Source organism: Oncorhynchus kisutch, linkage group LG3 (assembly GCF_002021735.2).
Source record: "Oncorhynchus kisutch isolate 150728-3 linkage group LG3, Okis_V2, whole genome shotgun sequence".
Lineage (NCBI taxonomy): Eukaryota > Metazoa > Chordata > Actinopteri > Salmoniformes > Salmonidae > Oncorhynchus > Oncorhynchus kisutch.
This window is the reverse complement of record NC_034176.2, coordinates 68,733,540-68,740,803: the sequence shown is the minus strand read 5'-3', so window position 1 is coordinate 68,740,803 and position 7,264 is coordinate 68,733,540.

The window sequence follows — 7,264 nt, the reverse complement described above, 5'->3', positions numbered from 1 at the left end:
AGATGAGAGGAGAGTCGAGGGGAGGGGGATAAGAGGAGAGGAGAGAAGATGAGAGGAGTGAGGAGGGGAGGGGGATAAGAGGATAGAAGATGAGAGGAGGGGAGGGGAGGGGGAAAAGAGGAGAGAAGATGTGAGGAGGGGAGGGGAGGGGGAAAAGAGGAGATAAGATGAGAGGAGTGAGGAGGGGAGGGGGATAAGAGGAGAGAAGATGAGAGGAGAGAGGATGGGAGGGGGGATAAGAGGAGAGAAGATGAAAGGAGTGAGGAGGGGAGGGGGATAAGAGGAGAGAAGATGAGAGGAGAGTCGAGGGGAGGGGGATAAGAGGAGAGAAGATGAGAGGAGTGAGGAGGGGAGGGGAGGGGGATAAGAGGAGAGAAGATGAGAGGAGGGGAGGGGAGGGGAGGGGGAAAAGAGGAGAGAAGATGAGAGGAGTGAGGAGGGGAGGGGAGGGGTAAAAGAGGAGAGAAGATGAGAGGAGTGAGGAGGGGAGGGGGATAAGAGGAGAGAAGATGAGAGGAGAGTCGAGGGGAGGGGGATAAGAGGAGAGAAGATGAGAGGAGTGAGGAGGGGAGGGGGATAAGAGGAGAGAAGATGAGAGGAGAGAGGATGGGAGATGCTTCAGTCTGGTTTTAGACCCCATCATAGCACTGAGACGGCACTTGTGAAGGTGGTAAATTACATTTTAATGGCATCGGACCGAGGCTCTGCATCTGTCCTCGTGCTCCTAGACCTTAGTGCTGCTTTTGATACCATCGATCACCACATTCTTTTGGAGAGATTGGAAACCCAAATTGGTCTACACGGACATGTTCTGGCCTGGTTTAGATCTTATCTGTCGGAAAGATATCAGTTTGTCTCTGTGAATGGTTTGTCCTCTGACAAATCAACTGTAAATTTCGGTGTTCCTCAAGGTTCCGTTTTAGGACCACTATTGTTTTCACTATATATTTTACCTCTTGGGGATGTTATTCGAAAACATAATGTAAACTTTCACTGCTATGCGGATGACACACAGCTGTACATTTCAATGAAACATGGTGAAGCCCCAAAATTGCCCTCGCTAGAAGCATGTGTTTCAGACATAAGGAAGTGGATGGCTGCAAACTTTCTACTATTAAACTCGGACAAAACAGAGATGCTTGTTCTAGGTCCCAAGAAACAAAGAGATCTTCTGTTGAATCTGACAATTAATCTTAATGGTTGTACAGTCGTCTCAAATAAAACTGTGAAGGACCTCGGCGTTACTCTGGACCCTGATCTCTCTTTTGAAGAACATATCAAGACCATTTCAAGGACAGCTTTTTTCCATCTACGTAACATTGCAAAAATCAGAAACTTTCTGTCCAAAAATGATGCAGAAAAATTAATCCATGCTTTTGTCACTTCTAGGTTAGACTACTGCAATGCTCTATTTTCCGGCTACCCGGATAAAGCACTAAATAAACTTCAGTTAGTGCTAAATACGGCTGCTAGAATCCTGACTAGAACCCAAAAATTTGATCATATTACTCCAGTGCTAGCCTCTCTACACTGGCTTCCTGTCAAAGCAAGGGCTGATTTCAAGGTTTTACTGCTAACCTACAAAGCATTACATGGGCTTGCTCCTACCTATCTCTCTGATTTGGTCCTGCCGTACATACCTACACGTACGCTACGGTCACAAGACGCAGGCCTCCTAATTGTCCCTAGAATTTCTAAGCAAACAGCTGGAGGCAGGGCTTTCTCCTATAGAGCTCCATTTTTATGGAACGGTCTGCCTACCCATGTCAGAGACGCAAACTCGGTCTCAACCTTTAAGTCTTTACTGAAGTCTCATCTCTTCAGTGGGTCATATGATTGAGTGTAGTCTGGCCCAGGAGTGGGAAGGTGAACGGAAAGGCTCTGGAGCAACGAACCGCCCTTGCTGTCTCTGCCTGGCCGGTTCCCCTCTTTCCACTGGGATTCTCTGCCTCTAACCCTATTACAGGGGCTGAGTCACTGGCTTGCTGGGGCTCTCTCATGCCGTCCCTGGAGGGGGTGCGTCACCTGAGTGGGTTGATTCACTGTTGTGGTCATCCTGTCTGGGTTGGCGCCCCCCCCCCCTTGGGTTGTGCCGTGGCGGAGATCTTTGTGGGCTATACTCAGCCTTGTCTCAGGATGGTAAGTTGGTGGTTGAAGATATCCCTCTAGTGGTGTGGGGGCTGTGCTTTGGCAAAGTGGGTGGGGTTATATCCTTCCTGTTTGGCCCTGTCCGGGGGTGTCCTCGGATGGGGCCACAGTGTCTCCTGACCCCTCCTGTCTCAGCCTCCAGTATTTATGCTGCAGTAGTTTATGTGTCGGGGGGCTGGGGTCAGTTTGTTATATCTGGAGTACTTCTCCTGTCCTATTCGGTGTCCTGTGTGAATCTATGTGTGCGTTCTCTAATTCTCTCCTTCTCTCTTTCTTTCTCTCTCTCGGAGGACCTGAGCCCTAGGACCATGCCCCAGGACTACCTGACATGATGACTCCTTGCTGTCCCCAGTCCACCTGGCCATGCTGCTGCTCCAGTTTCAACTTCCACCTGACTGTGCTGCTGCTCCAGTTTCAACTGTTCTGCCTTATTATTATTCGACCATGCTGGTCATTTATGAACATTTGAACATCTTGGCCATGTTCTGTTATAATCTCCACCCGGCACAGCCAGAAGAGGACTGGCCACCCCACATAGCCTGGTTCCTCTCTAGGTTTCTTCCTAGGTATTGGCCTTTCTAGGGAGTTTTTCCTAGCCACCGTGCTTCTACACCTGCATTGCTTGCTGTTTGGGGTTTTAGGCTGGGTTTCTGTACAGCACTTTGAGATATCAGCTGATGTACGAAGGGCTATATAAATACATTTGATTTGATTTGATTTGAGGGGGGATAAGAGGAGAGAAGATGAGAGGAGTGAGGAGGGGAGGGGAGGGGGATAAGAGGAGAGAAGATGAGAGGAGAGTCGAGGGGAGGGGGATAAGAGGAGAGAAGATGAGAGGAGTGAGGAGGGGAGGGGGTTAAGAGGAGAGAAGATGAGAGGAGGGGAGGGGAGGGGGGAAGAGGAGAGAAGATGAAGAGGAAGTGAGGAGGGGAGGTGAGGGAGGGGGAAAAGAGGAGATAAGATGACGAGGAGTGAGGAGGGGAGGGGGATAAGAGGAGAGAAGATGAGAGGAGAGAGGAAGGGGAGGCGGAGGGGGGATAAGAAGGAGAGAAAGATGAAAGGAGTGAGGAGGGGAGGGGGAGATAAGAGGAGATCAGATGAGAGGAGAGAGGAGGGGGAGGGGGAAAAAGGAGATAAGATGAGAGGAGGTGAGGAGGGGGGAAGGGGTAAGATGCGAGAAGATGAGAGGAGATAGGAGGGGAGGGGGAAAAGAGGAGATAAAGAGGAGAGGAAGTGAGGAGGGGAGGGGATAAGAGGAGAGAAGATGAGAGAAGAGGAGGAGGGGGGAAAAAGGAGAGGAGAAGATAGAGGATGGGAGGGAGGTGAGGGGGAAAAGAGGGAGGAGGAGAGAGAAGATGCGAGGAGGGGAGGGGGGGATGGGATAAGAGGAGAGAAGATGAGAGGAGGGGAGGGGAGGGGAAAAGGAGAAGGAAGATGAGAGGAAGAGGAGGAGGTGGGAGGGAGGGGATAAGAGAGAGAAGATGAGAGGATTGTGAGGAGGGGACGGGGGGATAAGAGGAGAGAAGATGAGAGGAGAGAGGAGGGGAGGGGGAAAAGAGGAGAGAAGATGAGAGGAGGGGGGTTAGAGGCTGCTACCAGCTCTTACAGTCTCATGTCAGAATTAGACGTTCATCCATGTTTCTCAAATTTGAAAATTTGAAGTGTTTTAAGGTTGAGTTTAAGCATTAACTCAACATTTTAAGGTTAGGCATTAACTCTGAATGGTTCAGGTAAGGGTTCAGGTTTGGAATAGGCTTAAACAAAAATATCAACAACAACTTTATATCGCTGGACTGAACTTTGGAATCAGAGGCAGATGCTAACGCCCATCCTCCATCCCCGTTCACAACATCGTTGCATAACTGAAACCTACTTGAAGTTAACAGCACTCACTGTTGCTCCTAGTGGCCGGTTTCCACGTCATCTCCCAACGGTTATCACAGGTGACCTGACAGGAGGACGAGGCAGAGGCAGTAGTGATATGTCGGAGAAATAGGAAGTGAGGCTGGGGCTGTAATAGTGAATGTCAAGAAGACTATCTGTCTCTCTGTCCTTTCCTCTGACCTCTTCTCTCTCTGTCTCTCTCTGTCTGTCTTCTTTTCCCCTCTCTAAGCACCTCATCAGTAGACGTCAATAATGTGCTCTGCCAGAAACACAGCCTCAGAGTTCTATTCTGCATTGTAATGCAGCCAATCCTGTGGTTATCACTTATGGGTTTGAATCTGTGTTCAAACTGCTCTTTGTGCATGGACGGTACACTGTGGTGTGAACTACTTTGAGTGTGGACCATGCTGATCATGTGTGCGTATGTGTGTTTGTGTGCGTGTGTGTGTGTTTGTGTGTGTGTGTGTGTGTCAGCCACCTCATGTATTAGCCAGCAGTTCCTCCAACCAAGGGAATTGAGCCAACCCATGCACAAGACCACCACACACACACACACACACACACACACACACACAAAGAAATCTCCAGCACCATTGCTTTTCAGAAGACAGGAGGTATATTGCCAGATGGTGAAGAGACAGTGAAATCGATGCTAGATACAGTGTTGAACACATGGACAGTATTGTTGTAGCCAGTCTGACTGTGTAGAGTGTCAGGCATTGGATATTGTTCATGGTTCAGTAGGGTCGGGTCAGGCTTTAGAAGTGTGTGTGTGTTTTTGCATGAGGCTGAGCAAAGTATTTTAGGGCAGAGGGCATATAGTATAACATCTGAAACACACATACCTCCTGTACACACACACACACCTTGGCTTCTAGCTGCTGCTGTGTGGAAACTGTCCCACGATGAGAGATCAGTGAGGGAGGGACGATTCAAGGGTATGGGAGTGTGTGTGTGTGTGTGGGTGTGTGGGATCCTGGTGGGGTTTATGTGTGGGTTTGGAGAGGAGGGCTGCATTGAGGTCTGGGGGTGGATGGATTATTGGAGGTGGGGAAGTGGAGGAGGAGGAGGAGGGGGAGGGTGATCACTTTTTCCAGAGACCTCTCCGAACATGTCATATCATCAGCATTTCCCCAGCAGCTCGCAGGGAGGGAAGGAACAAGGAAAGGAAAGAGGGAGGGAAAGAGAGAGGGGAGGTGGAGGGGGGGAACGCTTCTTCCGAAGGGGGCAGGCAGCCAACAACAACAGTGGACTCCAGTAGGTCGGTACAGGAAGAGAGGGGAGGGGGTGAGAGAGAGGAGAGAGAGGGAGGCTGATGTGTGTGCCTGGCGCTCCGGAGCGTTCCCGTCTGTTGTTCCTGAGCCAGAGGGCCTTCAGTAGGGGCTGGTCCCCCGGGAGTCATTAAAACACATTCCATTCCCATTATTCCACAATCCCCTTTACCAGCAGCGCCATCCCAGGATTTACCAAGCTTTTACAGATCATCCTCATTATTATTCTGTATTATTAGACATCTGCTGAGCTGTGTGTGTGTGTGTGTGTGTGTGTGTGTGTGTGTGTGTGTGTGTGTGTGTGTGTGTGTGTGTGTGTGTGTGTGTGTGTGTGTGTGTGTGTGTGTGTGTGTGTGTGTGTGTGTGTGTGTGTGTGTGTGAGATTGAGAAGAGGCAGTAAGGTCTTTCCCTGGGTTTGATGGGCTGTTGCTCCCCCTAATCCAGATTGATCCTAGTGTGTGTGTGTGACACCAGGTCTGCTAAAGTTTCAGTCCTTTTAAAACAGCTCACCAGGCCTGGGTCCAACATGACAAGGTTTTAACAAAGATTAACTTATCTTTAACTTCTCTGCATTTTATGAATGAGTGTGCCGAGTTCTAGGGCTGGAGTGTGTGTATGTGTGTGTGTGTGTTCATGTGTGTGTGTGTGTGTGTTCATGTGTGTGTGTGTGTGTGTTCATGTGTGTGTGTGTGTGTGTGCGTGTGTGTGTGTGTCTGTGTGAGTGAACAGTCATTTCCTGTATCCCAGATCACTGTTCTATGACTCATAGTTGTTATAGAGAGTAGAGTGTTTCCTTAGAGACCACATCAGTAATGCTTTATCTCTGCCATGTTAATGCCACACAGATCTTTTACAGCCTGATAGCTCTTATTCATAATGTTCTCATGTCGAGACACACTCTTTAACTGTAATGTGATTTGAAGTGTGAGTTTTTTGAGTGTGAGGTGATATTTGTGCATACTTGTATCTGTGTATTAAAGCTGCAATATGTAACTTTTTGGGAGACCTGGCCGAATTCACATGGAAAAGAGAGTTATAGATCTGTCATTCTCAATTAAAGCAAGTCTAAGAAGTGGTAGATCTCCTCTATGTCGCTATTTCTATGCTTCCTGTGCTTAAGTTTAATTTTTGCTCTTTTACTTTGGGTTTTGTACACCAGCTTCAAACAGCTGAAAATACAATATATTGGGTTATTGAAAATATATTTTGCAAGGTTTAGATCGTAAAATGATTCTCTACACTATATTCCTTGTTTTGTCACATAATCTGAAATTAGAATAACTGTTTGAATTTTAGAAACCAGGAAATGGCAGTGAGATTTAATACAGTGCATTCTGAAATTATTCAGACGCCTTGACTTTCTTCACATTACAGCCTTGTTCTAAAATTGATTAAATCGTTTTTTTCCCCCCTCATCAATCCCCTCACAATCCTCTATAATGACAAAGAGAAAACTGGTTTTTAGAAATGTTAGAAAATGTATGTTTAAAAACAACTGAAATATCACATTTACAAAAGTATTAAGACCCTTTACTCAGTAATTTGTTGAAGTACCTTTGGCGATTAGAGCCTTGAGTTTTCGTGGGTATGACGCTACATGCTTGGCACACCTGTATTTGGGGAGTTTCTCCCATTGTTCTCTGAAAATCCCCTCAAGCTCTGTCATGTTGGATGGGGAGTATCGCTGCACAGCTATTTTCAGATCTCTCCACAGATGTTTGATTGTGATCAAGTCCAGTCTCTGGCTGGGCCACTCAAGGACATTCGGAGACTTTTTCTGAAGCCACTCCAGCATTGTCCTGTCTGTGTGCTTAGGGTCGTTGTCCTGCTGGAAGGTGAACCTTTGCCCCAGTCTGAGTTCCTGAGCACTCTGGAGCAGGTTTACATCAAGGATCTCTGTGTACTTTGCTCTGTTCATCTTTCCTTCAATCCTGACTAGTCTCCCAGTCCCTGCCGCGGAA